Below are 21,419 nucleotides of genomic sequence, written 5' to 3'. Positions count from 1 at the left end.
TACCTCTGGGCCGTTTCCCCGCTGTTCCATGCTGTTCCCCATCTGAAGTTCCTTTCCAGCTCTGACCACTGACGTCTCGAGCTGTTAGGATCAGGCCATGAAAGACGCTGAAAGCCAGGCCAGCACCTTGGACCGTGTCCTAGGCAAAGGCCAAACACTATGCATGCGGCTGCCCGAGGAAGCTGGGGGTGTTCAGCCACAGCACCATGGACGTTCGGGTCTGGATCACTCTCTGTGATGGGGTCTCTGCTGTGCCCTGAAGCCCACACCTGCTAGACCCAGGTAGCCCCCTTCCCCCCAGTTGTGTCTCCAGTCATTGCCCATGTCCGCTGGGTGAGGTGGGGGCAGTTCGGGCAGATGCAAGGCTTGGACGTTTCTGAGTGGAGGATGCAGGTTCCACACCCAGTGCCTGACATACCCACCCCCAACATGCAAGTATTGTGTTTCTATTGGCCCCTCTAGGCCTTTCCCAGCTTCGGGTCTGGAGGATGTGGCCCCAGCTCCTTAGTTTAGAGACCTCCCCAGTCATCCTGCTGGTACCACGTGATCCACTCAGACCCTAACAGCAGAGCTTGAGCAAGACACAGATGTACTTTTCTTTCCCATAAAAGAAGTCGAGAAGTAGGAAAAGTAGGACTAGGATAAGGGTGGTACATGTCACCTGGGACCCAGACTCCTGCTAGCTCCTCCCTCTGCCTTCTCAAGCATGTGTCCCTTCGCCTCTGAGTGTGAGATGGCTGCTAGAGCTCTGCCATCACAGCTACTTCCCAGGCCCCAAGATGGAAGAAGGACCAAAGAAGGGCATGCTTCGCCTCGTTCCTGGACACACCCACTGACTTCTCACTGGCCAGGACTTGGTCACATGGCTAGCTCTAGGTGCAAGGCAGGCTGGGAAATGTAGTCTTTTATCTGAGCAGTATTACACCCAGCTAAAATTGGAGCTCTGTTATGAAGGCAGCTGCGGAGATGGTCACCAACCTCTCCCCACCCTGTGATCAATTCAGATGTCCCCTGCCTGGATCCACCCAGCCGGTGGGCAACGAATTATTCAGACCTCCTCCCTGGATTAGTATTATTACTAGTAATATGGATTATTCAACCTAGCCTGCAGCCAGGTCCGGGAATTCTGTGCTGAAGGATAAAGGAACAGGCGGACACACCACCCCACCCCCGCTCCCAGCCGTTCCTGTTCTCCAGAAGAGAGCTGAGTAGGACCCACGCTGGGCTGCTCCAGTCAAAGCCGTTGAGGCAGGCAGGGCTGGGGAGGTGCGGGAGAGAGGCTCGTTGTCTCACGGGAGCACTTCTGTTCTCTGCTCCTCGCCCGTGAGCTGCTCCCTCTAACTTCTCGTACCCTCCGTGCCTCCGAAACCAGGTGTAGTCTTTAGAACCCAGGACTGAGTCCCCAGCTTCCCCAGCCACGCGGGGAGTGACTGGCCGACCATTGGGGGGACTGGGAAACTGAGCCGGGGACTCGCCCTTAAGAAGCTGGATTCACTGAAATGCTATTGCAACTGTAGCCATAATCCCATTTGCCGCGTTGATCTCCCAGAATGAATGGGGTGTTCGTTCCTTGTCTCGGGCCCCAAAAGCCATGGCCCCAGAGCTGACCACTGAGTGCCAGGACACCTGGGACGTGGCCTCCGTGCGCCCCAGGACTCACAGTCAATATCAGGTCGGAGCCTGTGCTCTAAGGGGGGGAAGAGAGCCGCTGCCCAAGGAGGGAGAAAGCTGCCAGAGTCACCCGGTGACCAAGCCAGGACTCACACCCCAGTGTACTGGCCCCAGCATCCAAGGGGGCCCCCTGGGCTTCCTGCACCATAACCCCTCCTTTAGCTGTCACAATCCAGCATCCTACCCACGGACTGGGGTCCCCGGCCCTCACGAGGGTTTCCTTGCTTACACACATCGCCCAGTGCAGGGACTCCGGGCGGTGGGGGCCTTGACCCCGCCCCTCAGCCCCTCCACGGGGGCTCCTCATCTCAGCCTGAGACACAGGCCACCCGACGGCAGCTTTCAGGCTGCCAGCATCCAGGCTTGGCCCAAGAATTGCCTCTGCAGCTCAAGTTCTGGGCCTCAGTGTGGTCAGCTGTGAAATGGGAGGTTGTCACTGAAGCTGAAGCCTTGGCCAGCCGTAATGTCCCATGACCTCCCTCCCCAAATCTGGTCCTCCCTCAGAGCCCGCCGCGGAGGACACGGACCCTGACCCAGGCCTTACAAGCCAATGTGGCTGGAATGAGAGCTTGCAGGGGGAGCGGATGGGCCTGGAATGGACTGATGTCGGGTCTCCAGTCCTTCACAGGAGGACGGCCGCAGGAGCACATATGTACGTATGTAAAGCAAATACATCCCGGGGGCAGGTTGCCTGACAGGGTCCACGGGACAGATGTATCTTTCTGTGGCCAGGAAAGTCCTCTTAGGAGCCCAGAAATAGAGGTGCAGACTTTCTGAGGCCCCAAGATATTCACTATTCCCCCTGGGACCTGTGGTCCAGGATGGGCAAGTGTGGACCCCCAGGATAGCAGAGCATTGTCAATGATTTGGAACAGAGGCTCATTCACTAGCCCCAGGGACGGCAGGAGGAAGAGGGGAGAACACGGCTGCATCTGACGGAGACCCAGAGCCCCGGGGTCCCTGGGACAGCCACAGAAACCGACACGCACCTAGGGCTGTGGGAACCCCAAGGAGGCCTGCACCAGACAGGGGTGTTCAGGGAAGGCTTCCGGGAGGAGGGTGGCCGTTGCTGAGCCCTGAACGACGAGCCAGGCGGACCGCCCAGGGAACAGTCTTCTGGGCTGAGGGACCAGCATGAGCAAAGACATGGAGGGGAACAAGAATAAGGTCCATCCGCTGAGGAGGGAGGCCACGCGGGCCTTGGTTTCCCTGCAGTGTTGGTGAGTGACTTCCTTTCAGAAGCTCCACGAAGCTTCCAAGAAGTTTCCTTCAGAAGCTTTGATCTTTAGAAAGGAATAATGCCTGCCTGTCCTCTAGTGTCCCTGCAGGCACGTCCCTGTGGTCCCCAGGAGCACCGTCCCTGCACCTCACCCTCACCAAACCCACTTGCACTGAGGCTCCAGCCCAAGCCCCCACCAACCCCTCCAGCCCCACAGACTGTGTACGGTGACCCCTCATGGTCTGTTTTTGGATACATTGCCTCTCCCAGCCCCGCTTCACCATGAAGCTCCTGAAACCCCTCATCAGCCCACTGAGGTGGCTGGCACCTCCTCCAAGGAGCCCTCCTGGTTGCCCCAGGTAAGCCCAAGATGCTCCCTCCCCTTGGTCTGTGCAGCCCCTTTGCCCTTCATCTCAGCCTGGATCCTGAAGTGCTGTCCAGGGGCAGGGGCTGTCCACAGGCCAGGCTACTGTGGGTTCCCTGGGATGACTGTGCAGAGACCTTCTTTGATGAGTGATGGAGGGGGTGGCGGAGAGGGTGCGGGGGTATTTTAGAACATAACAAGAAGGAAAACCTCTTCTCCACCCACTGGGTCCAGTTTTGAACCTGGATTTGCCCCCACATGTTATAGGTCTCGGACAAGAGCAACCACTTCTGCCTCAGTTTCCCTGAAGTGACTGGAGGAGAGGGTTAGGTAACCCAGTCATGCTAAAAAGTTCTGTACCCGGTTCTGATGTGAGGGTTCTTTTCCCCACCAAGCGGTCCTTGGACACCAGCTGGACGTCCTACAGTTGGACTGGTTGTGACTGTCCACTAAGAGACAGGGTGGGGCCCACGGGTTAAGGACCCAGTCCCACAAATCTGCCCCCACCTTCAGAAGCCAGACACAAGTCCCCCTCGTCCCCTGTGCTTCTGACCGATGGTTACAAGTCAGGGGTTCCCATGACCCCCTGGGTTCCGTGAATTTGCTAGCAGCTCTGACAGAGCTCCAAGAAACGTCCCACTCCCACCCCGCAGGCTTGCAGGCACGGTGCGCTCAGCAGCGGCCCCAGGGAAGGAGGCAGAGGGCGGGGCGTGGGGAGGAGGCACCCCTCTCCTGCCCCCACTCCCACTCCCCAGCCTGGAGGCCCCCCAGCAGGTGCTCTGGGGTCTTGACTCAGTTACGTGGGCCTGAGTGATGACTTCCGTGGCCCCTGGTGACCCATCCGACCTCCACTCCGGCGGCTCTGCTCTAGGGGTCAGGGAGGGGGTGGGGAGGGCGGAGACGGAAAACCCCCACCCCCTCACCCACCACCGTGGGTCACCCTCTCCGCCGTGGGCACAGTCAGGATAAGGTCTGGGCCACAGAGCCCCCAAAGGCTGGCCCGGCCTGGGGACAGAGCTGAGTCGAAGGAGGTGGGTCCCTGTGAGACGCGGCTCCTCGGTGACAAAGCCGGGGACTCCTCCCGTCCTGGGCTCGCAGCCCCTTCTGTGCCTTGGGGCACAGCACTCACGCCTGAGGAATCAGACATCTCTGCCTCCCCTTGCACCCTGCCCACTGTGCTTCCTGACCTGTCCCCAGACTCGAGGCTGCAAGTCTTTGTTCCCAGGCAGCCCTTGACCTTGGAGTCCGCCCCCTTCTTGGTTTCTGCTCCGGGTCCCCGACAACTCCCAGTGTGCCCACCAGAGGGCGCGCTGCAGCCGGGAAAGGATGTGACCGCGGGCTCTGGCCGTGAGTCAGGGACGCGGCTGGAGGGACAGACGTCCAGAGAGCCGTGTGTCCCCCGCACGGCATTCACCTCTCCGTGGTGACAAACTGGGGAGTGGGGGGCTGTGAGGTGGACGTGGCGAGGGCCCAGGTAGCTTCCGGCTGCGCGCCCCACGGGGACCCAGTGGGCAGGAGGAGTGCCGGAATGTGGGGCCCCCATGGGGCCGAGGGCGCGGAACGGGACTCCCAGAGGCCACCCGAGATGGCTGACGAAGATTGGTGCACATGGCTCAGGTGTCGCGCCTGCCTTCCTCCTCTGGCAGACACATCCGCGGTGTGTCCACTCCGGGCCATTGTGGCTGGAGCTGCAGGCCACGTGGGGGCGGCCAAGCCCCTGCTCTCTGCTCTCCTGGGGTTTGCCCACGCGTGGGGCCCGGGTCAGACACTGTTTCACTTTTTTATTTTTTTAAGACTTACTTGTTTGCGAGCGGGAGCCCTGGGGGAGGGCAGAGGAGAGACTCTGGGCCGACACCCCCTCCCCCCGCGGAGCCTGACTGGGGCGGGGCTCGATCCCGGGACCCTGAGATCACGACCTGAGCCGAGGTCAGGAATCTCGCACTTAACCAGTGGAGGTCCCCAGGCACCCGGTGTTTCACTCTTGGAGGGACTGCCAGACTGTGTTCCTGGGGCCTGCGCCCTGGACACCCCGGCCGGAGCGCCCCGGTTTCGCCGAGCTCTCTTGTCAGTGCGCCCCGTGTTTTATCTTTATCCTGATTGTTGTAGCCTCCCAGTGGATGTGAAGTGTCTCCTTGTGCTTCCTGCCTTTCTGGGGTGGGATAATACCCTGTGGTCAGGAGGGAGAGGGACCGCGATGCCACACTAAGTCCCCAGTGGTGGCTAAGGCAGCGATAGGGGCCGCGGAGCTGGGGAGAAGTCAGCGCTTCGGGGAAGTTTCTAGAAGGCGTGAGGGTCGAGGTGAGTTGGCCAGCGGAGCAGGTGTGAGTCTACTGAGGCTGGGGACACCGGGGCAGCAGGGGACACACAGACAGTCCTCCTTGATGGTGGCAGAGACCGGAGGGGGAGGGAGAAAGGGCCAGAAGCTACACACATAGACACACACACACATCTCACACGCACACACCTGACATGCACCACACACACGTGCACTCCCCACACACTCCACACACCACATACAGACACACACCAGAGAGAGACACACTCATACCCCGCACACACGCACGTTCTGCACACACAGGTGTGCACGCCACACGTACACACACTCTCTCCCTCAGTCTCGGGACCATGGACCGCGTCCCCACCGCGGCTCCCTCACTCAGCAATATGTCAAGCAAGATCTTCCCGGCGGCGTGCTGTGCGCTGGGCTTTATGCTAAGAGATGTTGGAGATTCCAGAATAGGCAAAAACTTGAGTGTCTTCCCCTTGGAAAAAAAAGAACAATGGGGCCGACTCTAACGGGTGAGAAAGCCGGTCAGAGCTGCCGCAGGCCCCTTGTCAGTGCTGGAAGAGTCCTGGACGCCAGAGAGAGCAGAGAGCCGGCAGATCCTGGAGGGCTTCCCAGAGGCAGCCCTGCTTGGCTGAGTCTGTGGGGTGGGGCGCAGAACCCACGGGGTTCGGGATGCGCGTGGCCCTGGGCACAGCGGGCTGGGGGACCTGGTTGAGGGCCACAGACAAGGGACAGTGGGCAGCAGGCGGGGCCTGAGGCCGGGACAGAGCTGCGTCCTTGGCGGAGGACCAGGGAAGCTGGGCAGGGCTGCGGCTGGGGCTCAGACCTCAGGGCGGGAGGGCAGCTCCTCGGTACACATCTGCTCTTTGGGCTCCCAGCGGGCTCTGCAAGCCGGCCTCTTGGGCCACAGGCCTGGTGGCTGGGCAATCATCCGTCACAGGGGCCAGCCCTGGGGTCACAGAGGAGGGGGGTGGCCAGCAGCTTGGACCCCGTCTGGTCACCAGAGTACCAGCCCCCTGTTGCTGGGCTGCACCAAGAGTGGGGCTGGTCTGTGATGAGGTCACAGGTGACCTGCCCAGAGCACTCTGCAGAGAGTCTGTCGGCTCCCTTGGCCCAGGCTCGAGGGCATTTCCAGGGTGGAGAGACAAACACACTTGGGGGTGGGCGGTATGGGGGTCATGATCGCTGAGCCCTGCAGGATGTAGAGGGGACTGCCAGGTTGGCCTCACGCAGGGAAGGCAGGGTGGGAGTGATTGGGGAGAACTTACGCGGTCCCCCTGGATAGGGAAAGAACCAAGACAGGCAGGTCCCAGCGCCGCTCAGGACTGTGGGGTGCGGCGATGAGGTAGCGGATGACACATCAGCACAGTTTTTTTTTAATTTTTTGAATATTTTATTTATTTATTTGACACAGAGAGAGAGATCACAAGTAGGCAGAGAGGCAGGCAGAGAGAGGGAGAAACAGGCTCCCGGCTGAGCAGAGAGCCCGATACGGGCCTCCATCCCAGGACCCCGAGATCATGACCTGAGCCACCCAGGCACCCAACACAACGGCACATTTAACAGGAACAACCTGATGGGGAGGGATGCTACTGCAAGGGCAGAGACAAACTTGAGCCATGGGGCAGCACTGCAGCTGAGACCTGGAGGAGAGCAGGTCGGGCAGAGTGCACAGCTCATGCAAAGGCCCTGCGGTAGAAAGAAGTTCTGCATAACCCAAGGACACCGACTGTGGAAGAGGCACAGATGAGGAGGGTGAGATTTTCTGAAGCCCCCCACTTACCTCCCAGACAGGGTCCTAGGGCCCCTCATCATTTTAAAGCTGAAAGGAATCAGTTTGAGTCGAATGGAGACAGCATCTCTGGGAATCTGGCACCCGAAGTCACAGCGCCTGGCTGCGGGTTCACTCCAGGACACGCTGTCTTCCTGTGTGGCTGGGATGGGGGTGGGGGGGTCTGGCGCGAGGCCACCCCTCCCCCACTGGCGCATTGTCTGTGCTGCAGCAGGCCGGAAGCAGCTCCTGCCCGAGGCAGGCGGGGCGTGGGGACAGTGAACCAGTGACCGGCTCCTTGTCCGCCCAGAAGCCTCTAGCGGCGCCACTCTCTGTGATCAGCCCCCACTCCCTGGCCTGGACATCGGGGCTGGGGGAGGGGGACCCCCCAGGCCCCCCCAGAACCTGAAGTTGAGGAGGCTGGACATCGCTGTCTGGCCCCCACCTGCTAGCAGAGGTGCCCAGGCTCAGATCTCATCCCTGCCCTTCGGCTCACCCCAGGACCACCCAGTCAACAACTGGGTGGGCAACCAAACCACCGTCGCCCCAACTGCAGATGGTGGCCACTCCTGGGCCAAGACAGAGGGGGAAGAAATGCCAAGACCTAATTTACAAGTGAAATGTCTCCAGGATGGGCCACCTCCTTTTCCCCAAAGAAAAATAATCCATGCTTTGGGTTCCCACTAAGTCAGTGTAGCCACAGAGCCTCAGCTCCTGGCCCCATGGGAATTTACATCTAAGATCGGTGGAGGGGGGTGCACAGGTCAAACCTGGGACCCTACAGGCGTCCACTGGCCCCCCGTGGTGCACTCTGGGCTGGGGGCTCTAGGGACTGACACATCCCAGCCCGACCCTCCCCTGAGCACTCTGTCCCTAGAGCATCCTCAAGGAAAGATGGGCATGTCCAGCCTTAGGAGGTGGAGCTCTGCTGACCCACGATGCTGGTGGTCCACAGGGTAAAGTGAGTCAGCTCGGAGTCCTGCTTTTTCTCCAGCTGTCCCTGACTGTGACAACACCACGGCCAAGGGTGTCCAGCCTCAGACACTGTCTGTCCAGACAAGCCTCAGGGACAGCATGTTTTCCTCAGGGTGTCTGGAAATGGGAACCTGCTCCTCCGGCCAGGACCAGGACACCAGCAGGTGTCGGCCAGCCCTGCCCTGTCCTGAGGCTCGGTGACACTTCTCAGGTCTGGCCCCTCACCCCATTGAGCCTGCAGCAGTGCTTTCTCAGGGTCACTCGCTCATCAGTCCCCCACAGCCGCTGTCTGGGACAAGAACACATGTTGGCCAGGGCTCTGGCTTCTCGAAGCTTCTTTTATTGTTTTTCTTTCAAAATGTCTCAGCCATTTGCTTTCCAAAGTCTATTTTAATGTCAGAAGCTGGCAGGAATCTCTGTGATCCCTCCCCGAGACATCTGCCTCCTCTCCGCTGCTGCCTGGCCAGGTGTGGGTGCCGGTGTTGTCGAGAGTGGCACGTCTCCCAGGGCAGGCAAGGATGGTTATGTCCCTCGGTCCGAGAAGTCATGGAGTCCGAGTAAATGAGCAGATCAGAACTGGGCGTTCAGTGTGAGCATCTGAGGGCCTGGCACACGCGCCCCCCATAACCTTCTGTGGCACCCCATTGCCTCGCTGAAGGCACAGCCCTCCTGAGCCTCCCGCCTGCTCCCTCGTCCCCAGGCACACGGGAGCCCTGCCTCCCGGTCTTTGCCAACACAGGCCTCTCTGGCCCAGCAGGCGAGCTCACAAGTTCAGGGTCAAGAGACCTTCTCGGTTCCTTGGCTTCGGGGGCTCCGTCCACTTGCTCTCATCTGCCTTCAGCCTCCTTCCCACCTGCTCTCCCCGACCTGGCCTCCTCCTGGCTGCCCGTCCTTGGCTCCCAGTTCCCCTTTGAGGCTCCCTCCTGCAGGCAGCCTCCCCTGATGGTCCCCGCCTGCCCCCAGGCTCTCACAGCCCCCTGGAACTTTGTCCATCGCCCATCGCCCTGTCCCCTGGGCTCCCAGAGACAGAGGCCTGGAGTGCCACCTGAGGGCCTTGTCCGATGGGAGGAGGAAGCTCAGTGTGGGGGCGGGCGGGGGGCACTTTTGTGCCTGCTGAACTCAGGAGCCCGGGGCCAGGCTGAAGGAGACGCGCCGGAGAACAGAACAGGAGAAGAGAGAGAAACGGAGAAGAGAGGTACCGCTTAACCTCTGCCTGTGCGTTCCCCTCCTCCCTGAAGCCTTCCATGTGCACTGAGCACTGAGTGGGCACAGGTGTGGGTGGAGGGGGTCCCCACACCACACAGAGGAGGGGAGCATGGATTTGAGCCCAAGCCCAGGGCAGGGCCTCTCGGGGGCCCCCGCCACCACGCTTTCCCACATCACTCAGGGGTGGGGGCATCTAGAGAGCTGTGGCGGCTAAGAAACCTAGAGAAAGGAGTCAGGCCTTGCCCAGAAGAGATTTGAGGGTGCAACAAAGATGCAGCAGGACATGTAATTAGAACAGGAGATAAAAAAAAAAAGGAACAGAAAGGGAGGACAAGAAGTCAAGTCTAAGTGGAGCCAGAGACGTACTCATGGCTTTAGTTCAGAGCTTCCCAGCAGCCCAGGCAAAAAGAGAAAGCGGCAATTTACCCAAATTCTAACTCCAAGGGTAGAGTTTGAAGGCATCAGGTTTTTATGTCAAAGCTTCCCTCCTGGGGAAGGTGACATGGGGACTGGGGCTTTAAGCCCAGAGTAGTGCCTAAAGCCAATGACTTAGTGTGGAACTTTCTTCCATTCTGTATACATTCTGACCAGCAGCTCGGACCAGACCTGGGCTGAGCTCTGGGGGAAACTCCGAATCGGGCTGCTGGGACATACTGATCCCCCCATCGGCCAGGCCCTCAGCACGTGCCCACCTCCGCACCTGGCTTCATCCACCCAGTGGCCTGGGCCTGTGTCTATCACTCCTTCAACTGTACAAGGGAGGGCGTGGTAGAACCTCGCAGGCTTGCAGGTGCAGAGCCCACAAAGGCCAGAAGGTGTCATTCAGAGAGAGACAGGAGCGACCGCTCACGGATGCCGGGGGCCAACCTGTGTCCTCAGCTTCCGCATTTGCTCTGTTGGCCGCTGACGGACGGCCCCCAGCGCTGGAGCCTCACCGCGGCCACATTCTTAGGCTCACGGACTCTCTGGGTCCAGAATTCGGCAGGGCACCGCAGGAAACGCTTCGTCTCTGCTCCACCGGGTCCGGGGCCGCGCAGGGGGTCGGCCGACCGCTCCCTGCTGTGGGCTGCGACCCTTCCAGACAGCGGCTCCAAACCGGGTGGTCCCCAGAGGGAGCGCCGAAGGGAGCCGGCAGAAGGGTGGAGCTGCTGCAGCCTCGACCACCCCCTAGCCTGGGAGCGGAGGGGAGCAAGACGCCGCCCCCGACAGGGCCTGGCGAAGTTCTAGAAGAAACGCCATCGAGCTCCCGCCGATCGTTGGCTTTAGGCCCTACTCTCTGGGCTCCGCAACAGGAAGGACAATCTCTCGAATGCCGAGGGGCACTTGGAACGGCGGTTCTGCCTCTCAGGGCCTTGGCGGATCACAGGCCTTTTACGTTGTCAGACCCACCGTCCCCCGCTGCAGCCGGCCCTGCGGGCTGGCCTGGATGGACGCCCGCAGACCCCGTGCACTGACAGGGGCTCGGCTGGCGGAGGGTGCTGGCCCGAGGCCAGGGGCTTGGGACGGTTGCTCCCCTGCCCCCGACACACACACACCCCTTGGCTACCACCCTGCAAACTCCCTCCCTGCAGCTTTCCTCAGGTCTGCCCAGACGTGTCCCTTTGTCCCATGTTCCCCAGTGACCCACACCAAGAGTGCGGTCTGCTGCCTCGGCTCGGGGACCTCGTCTGGCGCAGGAACCACAGGGGGAGAGGAGACGTCCACTCTGAGAGGGGGCCCCCCACCCGGGCTCCCACTGTCCACAGGGCTCTGGCTGAGAGCCGGCCCACAGCCCTCCACTCGGTGGCTGGCCCTGGAGGCCTCGTCCAGAGAAATCCTGCTGAGGTCACTGCCCGGGGTGGGGACAGGGCTGAGCATTTTCACTCCAGAAGACCAGGCCCGGGTAGGGGAACGGACGCCAACTCCGACAGCTGAATAAACAGCCGCGGTCCTGTTTGCAGGCCTGCAGCCTGGCCGCCCCCCATGCTGGAGGCCACCCGAGGCCGAGAGCAGGGCGGTGTCCTTCCGTGGAGGGGGAAGCCACCCACCCCTCCGCGTCCCAGCTCCGGGTCCCATAGCAGGCCCTGGCACAGGCGGCAGGAGAAAGGGACGGACGGACGGAGGGACAGACTGTAGGGCCCATATGAGGGCCAGAGTCGGGGTGCAGCCCCAGCCAGGCAGGGATCGGCGGGAGGTGGACGGCGCTGGGATTGGGACGGTGGGGCGGGACAGGCCCCCCATCCCGGCAAGGCCAGGCCTGGTGGTGACGTCACCCGCCCTGTCCTCTTCCCTCACCCCCCTAGAGTCCAGGGACCCCACTTCCGAGGCCCGGGGCTACATCATGAAAATGCTTTCTGGAGGGGGCCTGGCCCTCCCCTTAAGGAGATTCATTTTGATTTAACCCCCACATAACAACGTCTCCGCTTTCCTGATTGCAGCCGGCTGTGCGGGCCGCCAGGCGTCATAGCGGCTTCCCTCCCACCTCGGTACCCCCGGCCTGGACCCGAGAAGGGAGACCCTGGGACATGGGAGTGATGAGAGCCAGAGGCCTCTCGTCTGCACCAGGCCCCGCGGGGGCAAAGCTCCCCTCGGCCGGGCCCGTGGGGGCGTCGTGGCCTTCTGTGGAGGGAACAAATGGATGGTCTAACCGGCCACTGTCCCTAGGGCCACTCGCAGCACAAGGTCAGACTCCTAGAGGCTGTCGGACCAGGAGCGACGTGTCCCTGTGCCCCTAGCCTCCTATACCCCCACCCAATCCTTCTGAGACACCACTCTCCTCTTTGGGGCCGCTTGGTCTCCCCAACCTCCTGACAGGCCCCAAGTCCCCAGGAATGAGTCCTCTCTCCTGCCCCAGCTACCCCGTGGTGGCAAGAACCCTCAGGGCTGGACTGTATCTTTCTCCTCCCCGAATCCCTCCCCAGATCCCTCGTGAGCACTGTCATTACCGCTCTACAGCACAGAGAGGTTGCGTGAGCTCCCCAGTGACACACAGCCAGATAGGCAGGGGCTGCCTAGGGTCCAGCACATGAAGGGTCTGGAGTCAGGCCCTGCCCTGGGTGTGTCTGCAGCACAACCTTCTTGGGCCTGCTTCCCTCTATTGACTTGAAGGCCGAGGTTACAGGCAGCAAGACCGATTCCCCGGGGCCCCCTGTGTGCACACCCTCCTTCTGCATCAGAGCATCCGATCGTGGTCTTGACCCCCAGGGCGCCACTGCATACTTCCCGGGCAACTGTGCATTCAGAGGCCCCTCTCCAGAGCAGTGGGGTCTGAGGGCACTTAAAATGACAAGGGAAGTGGTAGTAAGACTGGCTGCCTGGCTGGGCCCTCCGGCCCTGACCTCCGAGGTGGAGTGTTCCCAGAACAGCCTGGGCAGGACGGGAGATTTGGTCCGTGCCCCCTGCCCCCTGCCCCCTGCCCCCTGCCCCTGACCAGGACCAGGACCAGGCTAAGCCTCCCACCAGCCAGTCTTGCGACTCCCATTCCCATCTCCTTCCTGGTGGGAAATTCAGGGACTCAGTGGCACAGATGTGGGGCTGGTGATCAGACCCCTAGATGCTGGCCCCGGTCCCACTCTGACTTCGTGTCGGGCCCATCCTAGGCCTGGTCAAATCCTCCCTCTATCCGGGCCTCGGTTTCCCTACCAGCGAAATTTGACCCTTGGGTTCACTTGAAGGATGCCCCCGTCCTCTAAAACCTTGCGGCTTTGCTGGACCTCCAGCGTGTCCCCAGCCTGGTGCCAGCACCGTGCCCACTGTGACGGGTACCCAGACTGGGCGCCAGGGACGGTGGTGAAGTCTGGCTGAAGGGGCCTGAGGGTGCTTCATGGATACCGGGGAGGTAGAAGGTGTCCGACGTCAGAGGCCAGGGGGCACTCACGGGCACAAGCCCCTGGAGACGGGATCCAAGGTTACATCCTACCCAGGGAGCAATCAGCCCTCCCACGGCCACCCCGAGGACGCCGCCGGAAGCACATGTGCCCAGATGCATTCATAGGGTTCCCTCCAGGGAGGTACCCTCTCCACAGAGCCTGACTGCCTGTCCTGTGAGGCGTCAGTGATCAGCACAGCCTCCGGTCAGGGGCTGGCACATGCTGGGCACTCGCCGTGTGCAGGGCCTGGGTCTGGAGGCTAAAGCAGGCTGCGGGTCTGGGGCCTCCTGGGGCGAGTATGGGCCCTTGGCTCCCCTCTGCCCCGGGGTTGGGGGTCTCAGGATCGCGACACCACCTCATCCCTACCCCTGCCCCTGGGGCCCAAATGCACACCTTCCTGTTCCCGTGAGCCGGGCCCTTCTCTTCCCCAGGTGGGTGAACCCCGCCCCCGCAGAATAGGGAGGCTCAGCGACCTCATCGAGGCCCAGGTGGCTGCTGACTGGGTTGGGGCACCTTTCCCATTGAGGTGGGACTGCAAACGTCACCAGCCACCAGCTGAATCATCTCCCAACGGGGCTGCCCGTCTGGGCCACTGACCCCTCTGGATCTCTATACCCTATCTATAAAGGGGTCCTCACGACAATACCCCGCCTGTGGGGGGATGAGAAGCTCCAATGGAGCAAAGCCCTCAGCTAGGGTACCTAGTGGGTGCCTTGTGGGTACCTCTGGGTCTGTGGGTGCCCCCCGCCCTGTAGGTGTTGCCAGGCTAGAAGGGCCCATGTTTGTGGGGTTTGGGGATTGGGCTGCCATGTGCCCATATGGCCACCAGGGGACAGTAGAGGGGAGCAGTTCTGCTCCGGGAGCGGGAGTCCGGCCCTCCCCAGCCCAGCTTTGTGCAGGGAAAGCAGCAGGGAGGCGGAGGAGGCCCAGCGGGGTCGCTCTGGGCCAGCAGAGGAGTCTGGGCTCGGATCCTGGCCCAGCCACTAACTCCCGCACCACTCAGGCCCGCCTGGCCCTCCCCGGCGCACCCGGTGCCGCTCTGTGGTCCCTGGGTCCCTTCCAATGCGGAAATTCGAAGCAAGGCCTTGAGAGAGGCTTCCCCCACACAGCTGCAGCCCTGGGCCGACAGACCTGGGGGGGCTCCTGGCATCCTGCTGAGGCCCCCTCTCCGACCCCGGCCCCCAGGCGCTTCCAGTCTGCAGATGGGGAAATTGAGGCCCAGGCAGGAGCAGGGGCTCGGCCCCCGTCACTCAACAAACACGAGCAGACACAGGACGGGCTGGGCCTACAGACACCCGGGCCTGCCCCGCTCCCTCTGCACACCACCAGCGTCCCAAATTCCACCCAGAGCTGGGATCCTGCTGGACCCAGCCTGAGAGAGGGAACCTCCCCCTGGCTCCCAGGGCCGGGTAAGGGCCCCATGAGGCCCCTGTGGCTGTTTCGGTTCTTAGGGTCCCTTCCTCCTCCTGGGAGGGTGGGGGCTGCGAGGCCACCTGGGCCCATGGCCCCAGCCACCCCGAATGGAGCTGGCAGCAAGAGGGGATTTACAGGGGAGGGAGGTGAGTCACCCTCGGACCGTCCGGCTCAGTGCCCATGCCCCTCCACCCCAGCGTCCCCGGCCAGGAGCCCCAGGAAGGGGAGCTGGAGCCTGCCTTGCACGGGGCCCAGAGAGGCCCTGCGGGGACACCGGGTGGACGGCCTCGGCAGCCTTCCGCGTGCCAGCCCCGCGTTTGCTCTCGGTCCGGGCACCGGGAGCCGGGCAGCCTCACGCTCTCTGCTCGGCGGCCAGAACAGACTCTGTTCCAGGAAGATGCAGCCCCGCAGGGCAGCGTGGGCCCAGCGTGCAGCTCCCAGCCCTGATCCGGGAGCAGGGGTCCTCCCTCACCCCCGAGGGGCGCATGCTTTCCTGCTCTGGGGCTGGGCCCAGCACGCCCCCTCTGGGCCACTGGGTCCCCACGGGGTGGTGACACAGTTGCAGGGTGGGGACTCTCGGGGTCAGTGGGAGGCTGCAGGCCCAGGCTGGGGCCCTGGGGAGGGGCCGAGGCCAGGAGATGAGTCAATGCCTGGGGTCTCCCAGCTGCCTGGGAAGGAGGCCGCCAAGCGCTGGGCCCAGAGCCCCGCTCCCCCACACCTGGCTCCCTCAGTCGCCCCAGGGGCAGCCTCAGGCCGGGCAGGGCAAGGAGGCCACGGCCGCCATTTTCTAGCCGAGCTGGGGCCTGGCCAGCAGCGTTCCCCAGTGGCCTCCTCCCGCGCTGCAAGCGGCATTACCTCATCAGGAAGCCATTCCGGAAAGGAGCTGCAAAGCCCCTGGGAGTGGGAGTGGAAAGGAGCTTTCCAAGGGCCCTCCTGGCAACCTCGGGGCCCGACGAGGGCAGGCGTCACGCCTCCGGTGTCTGCCCGCCGAGCGGCCGCTGCGAGGGCAGCTGGCTTTCGTCAGCTTTTCGGGGTGACCGGGCCAGGCTGGAGCAGGCCGGCAGCGGGGCCCTGCCCTTGGCCGGCTGGCTACCAGGCGGGCCGAGGATCTATTTCAAGAGCCGGAAACGAACGGCTGGGTGGGTGGGGGAGGTCAGGTTCGAGCTCACTGCGGAATCCCAGCCCTAGTGGCTCCTGCGCCTCAGTTTCCCCCACCCCAGTCCAGCATGCCCCTTGGTTCTTGGCCCCCTCCAACCCCGCGGCCACAAGGAGCACTGGACATAAGTGGGCACGTGACCGTGCTCCCTGCCGCCTGCTGATATAAAGCAGAGGCCCGGCTGCTGCCGGCAGCTGGCTCTGAATGGGCTTTTCTAGGCCATGTGGTCAGGGCTGAGAGGGGTGAGGGGGGAGCCAGGGTGCTGGGGAGAGAGGAGGAGCTTCCCGCACTGCCTGGGGTGGTTCCTGAGGTTTGAGTGTCCGCGGCGGGCAAAGGGAGCACCCAGCCCCGGGTCCCGGCCCTCTCACCGAGCTTAGATGCCAGAGAAACTTCTCAGCCTGTTTCCCATCTGTAAAACGGGGCGAACAGTGGCCACCCACCTGCCGCAGGGGACAGTTGAAAGGACCCTTGAAACCATGTAAAACAAAATAGGAGGCACAGGCAGGCAGGCTCCTGTGGGAGGCCTGTGGGCAAGCACCAGCTCTGGCCTTCCCAAACTGTCAGGGCAGGGGGTGGGGGGGGGGGGTGGATCCTCCGAGGACACGGGTCTGTCTGACGCACTTCCCGACTAAACAAACCCTTGTTCCAGAGTACGGGAAACTGTCCTCCAGCCACGACTGACTGTGTCCATGCCCAAGCTCACCATAGCTTTTTGCCCACTCCCTGGGTCTAGGAAACTCCTACTCATCCTGCAAAACTCCAGGTGAGAGGCCCCCTCCTCTGAAATGTCCCACGAAGTTGCCATGAGAAGCAGCACACACGTGTGACTACCTGGGCCCAGTGCCAAGGAGAGGACGGCACGCTCGTGGCCGTCCTCGTGATTAGTTAGAAGGAGATCCAGAAAGAGCTACTGGAGCAGGAGTTTGCAGGAAGGTTTTCTGGCTTGGGATTTAAGCCCAGCCCCAGCGGATTGGTAGAACTTCTGGAAGAGGAGAGGGGGACCCCGCAGGCTGGGACTAGGAAGTAGCCTGCGGCTTCTAAATATGGCGGCCAAGTCCTTGGTGCTCCTCCCACCGAAAGGTGGAGTCCGTGTCGGAGCCTCCCGCATCTAGGGAAGACTTGTGACTTCTTCAGCCGACAGAGCCAGCAGCGGGCTGCTGGGGGACTTCCAAGGCTGAGTCATAAAGGGCTGAATGGCTTGCATCCCAGAGCCCCAAGCCGCTGTGTTAAGAGTGAAGTTCAAGTCCCCCCAGGCCTCAGGGCTGTGAGGAAGCCCTGACGCCCAGAGAGCCCGTGTGGAGGCCCCCTGGCTGCCAGTTCCAGCCCACAGGTCCCCCTAGTCCCAGCGCCAGACCCGTGGGTTAAGATGGACCCCACCGGCTGCAGCCCCTCCCGCCCCAACAACTCAGGGCATCCGCGGGGGAATCGGCCCCACTGGGCCTTTCGGGGTCCCTGACCCGCAGATTCTGTAAGCAGAATAACATGGCCATAGTTCTCTCTTGCTGTTCCGGAACCATCTGTTACACTAGCTGACCGGACCAGGTGGCACTGAGAGCCAGGCCCACGGCAAGACGGTACGAGCCCAAAACTCAGTCGGTCCCAGGAACAGTCTCCCCAGACTCCCGAGGCACCCGCAGCCCAGCCTGATCCATAACCCGTCCTGGGGAAGTTCCCTCAAAGGAGTGGACCCCATCTAGCCGCACCCTAGCCTCATCACAGAGCCGTTCCCAAGTCACTCTCCAAACCCAGAAGAGGGTCTCCCCTTCTCAGAGCTCCCATGGGCCTTCATAGCTTGGATGTTTCATGGGTCACAAGCTCTGGGGAGTTATCGACGCTCCGTGTCCTATGTCCATTCCCTTGTGCCTCAGTGTCCCCACCCATGGCATGGGGCCCTGGACTCATGATCTCTGTGGTGTCTGTGCCTGACTATTGGCTCGTGTGTCTCCTCCTCACATCCTCTTATCCACGGACTCTGCCTCCCAAGAAGGAGGGGCCCTACCCGGATCCCACATTTCATGCTCAGCACCCGGCACCGGGCCTCAGCCCAAAACGAGGATGCCACTGTTGCTGACTGAACAAATGAGTGGATCAGCGAGTGAATCCTTCCCGGCTCCTTCATTCCAGCAGCGCGACTCCACACCCACAACAGCTACCCTTATACAAGCAGCTCCAGGAGTCGGCTCTCACGCGTGCTGTGTGCTTCACCACCCTTCAGGGCAGCCCCTTTCTTCTTGGGGCTGCTCTGATTGGAGAGTTATTTCACTGAGCTGGCCTCCTTCCTGGGCCCCAGGGGCGCGTGGCTGGAGAAGAAGGGAGGGGGCCTGTGGCAGAGGAAGGAGCCCTTGGTAGCCTGGTCCTCAGAGTCTGCGTGTGAGGAGCCCTGGACGGCTAGAAGTCTCTGGGCTCTCTTCGGCTCAGCTGTGGCCCTGGGCACGCCAATGAGAGCAGAGCTGGGGCGGGACAGGTGGTCTGTGTCGTTTCCATGGCTTCGGGGCCTCAGCCTGCCCAGGCTGGCCTGGGAAAAACGAGCCGGGCACTGAGCAAGCGGGCCTGTGACTGCCAGGGACAAAGGCTGGGCTGTTTAGGCGCTCCTGGCCGCCAACTGGGCCTGCCTGGCGGTCCAGGAGCTTAGACTAGGCCAGCAGGGCTGAGCGGCCAGGCTCCCAGACGGTCCTTTGGGCCCCTGGGGAGCAGGCTGTGGCTGTGGGCATAGAGGGGGGAGGCGAGAGCGCGCTCGGGCTGGTGTGGGGGGCAGTGACCCAGCTCCCTCCCTGCCGAGCCTGTCCGGAGACAGAGAACAGCAGAAGCTCCTCAGATAAAGGAGTAGGATTTCTCCCTCCGTCTCTGTCTCTGAGTGACATGCCAACAGACCAGGGCATCAGCTGCCACAGGCCGTGGGCCACCCCTACCCTTCCTAGGGGGACCCCCAAAGACAGACCAAACACGGGCCCGCGTGGGAAGTGTTTTCACTGACTCCGTGGACAGAGGCCATCTCTGGCTGCAAGCCAGGCAAACACAAAGTGGAACCATGCTGGGGTCCCGAGGCAGCCCCCCGCCACCTCCAGGGATGGGGGAGCGGGCGGACAAACACCCCTCAGCCGGGCACCGCGGCCTGGCTGCCCTCAGAGGTGTGGGTGACATATTCTGTATTGTCTGGTCCCCTCTCTGCCACTTTCTCCACTCCCTCCGGGTGTCTCCTGGGGTCCCTCCCGAAGAAGCAGGGCTCCCATGAATCAGTGCTCCAGGGCTGGCTTCTGGGGAGAAACAGAGCAAGCCAGGAGCTCACAGACGGTCTCTGTGTGCATTTCAGTCCTGGGGGGCTTCCTGGAGCCCAGAGACAGAGGAGGCGGGGCTGCATCGTCCCAGAAGCCGTGACTGGGGACTGGGGAGCCTCAGCAAGGAGGGGCACTGAGGCCAGAAGAACCCAGAAGCCAGAAGCCAAGAGATGCTGGGGTGCACTTATAGGAAAGGGGCCCAGAGCAAGGAGCCCACCCGAGAGCAGCTCGCAGGCCTATGGAAGCCCCTTACCCCTCCATCTGGGTTTGGGGGGTTCCCTGCAGCCCTCACCTGCACAGATCTTAGGCCCTATGGCCGAGAAGGGCTGCTGGGCTCAGCTCGGCCTGTGTGACAGCACAGGCTACCAGAAGGCCACTCGGAGGCAGGCTTGTGGGAGGAGGGTGTCAGAAACAGCCCAGGGAGCAGAAGGTGGGGGGTAAGGATGCAGCCACAGACCGAGGCATGACGGTGCGGGGGCTCCAGAGCAAGGGCGGTCTCTAGAGCTGGCCTGAGTTGGCCGGCCTTAAACTCTTGTCTGCATCCATCACTGGGTGTGGCTGGCCCAGTGAGGCTCTGACCTTGAGCCAGGCAGCTCAAGGCCAACCCTGAAGGGGCGAAGGCCCGGGGCTGGGGCTGCGGGTGCTGGAGGGAGCCCCGCTGTGGAGGAAGGGAAGGCTCAGAGCACGCACACGCCAGCTCTGCCTTGGGGCCTCCCTCCTGTCCAGCTACCCTGGACATCCCGCCAACCCCGCACACTCCGCCTCCCCATGGCTGAGGTCTTCAACGCCCCAGGCTCCTGTGCCTGCTGCTCCCGGTCTAGGGGTCCCAGGGTGCCCACCGGGGGCTCGCCACCTCTTCCCCTCTCTCCATCGTCACCCTTACGTGTGGGCCTGAGCTCCCCAAAGCTGGCCTCCACTCCCCAGCCAGCGACCTTTCCAAACCCTGTGACTGTCCCCAGGCACCTACATGGCCTATAGCCCTTGACCCTGTTTCCCGCTCACCCCCACCTTTTCTGAGTCACAGCTGATGCCTTGAGAGGCCTTCCCTGGCCCTAGGCCCCAAATCAGGGCTCTCAGCATCTTACTGGCTTTGCTGCTATAGGCAGGAGAACTCCTGTGGGCTCTGGGACGGGGCCCTGTCGGTCTCCTCCGTGTGCCCAGCACAGCAGGCCCTCAGTGAGCACAGGGAAGGAGGAGGGGGGAGGGAGGGGGGAGGGGGAACTGTAAAGGAGGGACTGACACCGGTGTGACCGCGGACAATTTGCATCACACTGAAGATGCCCTTTCCGGCCCCAGGACCCTGGAGACCCAGGAACCAGCTCAGAAAATGTCTTTGAACTCTGGGAGGAAGAAAGAAGCCACCTTGGCTGAGGTCTGAGAGGCCCTTTGGAACTTTCCCAGGAAAGGGCTCTCGGGGGTGGGGCTGGGTGGCTCCCGGAGGCCCGGATCCCGCAGGACAGTCCCACCCCCCCCGCCCCCCCCCCCCCGCCGCCCCTCCACATCCCCAGTGGCAGCTGAGCTGAGTCAGGGCCTGAGTCAGCTTCTGCCTCCCACCTGCCTCCCGAAGGGCTACCGGCTAGGCCCCGCCCCTGGCCCCCCAGCGCCCAGCCCTGCAGCACGGAGTGCCCACAGCCTGCACTGCTCCACGGTGGGGCTCTGTGTTGGAACGTGCACAGATCTGAACGCAGAGGTCCCTGCAGCCACCTTCCCACGGTGCTGCCCCAACCTGTTAGATTGTCACACGGATAAGTTCTCATCCCAGGTGCTGGCGGTGGGGGACGGTGGTGGTAAGAGGCGGTCCCTTGACCTGGGGCAAGGTGCTGCCTCACCCACCTGCTTTTCGGAGGCCTCCCCTCACCTTCCAGACACCCAACCCGCCATGCGTGCGTCCACACCCTCCCCTCCACGTCCCCACCTGCCCATCCAGGCCCTGGCCCGTCCCCTCCGCCTCCTTGGCGGCCTCCTTCCAGCTCTGCCACATCTCACCCCTCCCTTCCCTCCAGTGCCAGGCTCGCTCCAGTGCCTTCCTCTGCAGGGGAAAAACACCCCCCGGGCCACACCCACCTGCCTCCGGCCAGGGCCACCGCCAACCCCTTTGCATCCGCCAACAAGCCCCTTGGCCATCCTCCACCAGGAGGCCCCCATCGGGGTCTGTGATGAGCTCTCTCTTGCCAAAGCGGAGGTGATCCAGCCAACACTCCTCCTTCTGGAAGTTTCGGTTCCTGGGCCTGGGC

At 62.5% G+C, this 21,419-nt stretch overlaps 1 long non-coding RNA gene across 1 annotated transcript; it reads right to left on the bottom strand.

Moving 5' to 3' along the window:
* Positions 1–8,605: 8,605 nt before the first annotated feature.
* LOC309869029 lies at positions 8,606–21,162 on the bottom strand. Its single transcript, XR_014313957.1, has 2 exons — positions 21,101–21,162; positions 8,606–12,748 (listed from the first exon to the last, which is right to left on the bottom strand). It is a non-coding gene; the product is annotated as an uncharacterized lncRNA (long non-coding RNA).
* Between the last annotated feature and the right edge of the window lie 257 nt (positions 21,163–21,419).

The sequence above is a fragment of the Mustela nivalis genome (assembly GCF_964662115.1).
Source record: "Mustela nivalis genome assembly, chromosome: 7".
Classification (NCBI taxonomy): Eukaryota; Metazoa; Chordata; class Mammalia; order Carnivora; family Mustelidae; genus Mustela; species Mustela nivalis.
This window is presented reverse-complemented; position numbering and strand designations above follow the sequence as displayed.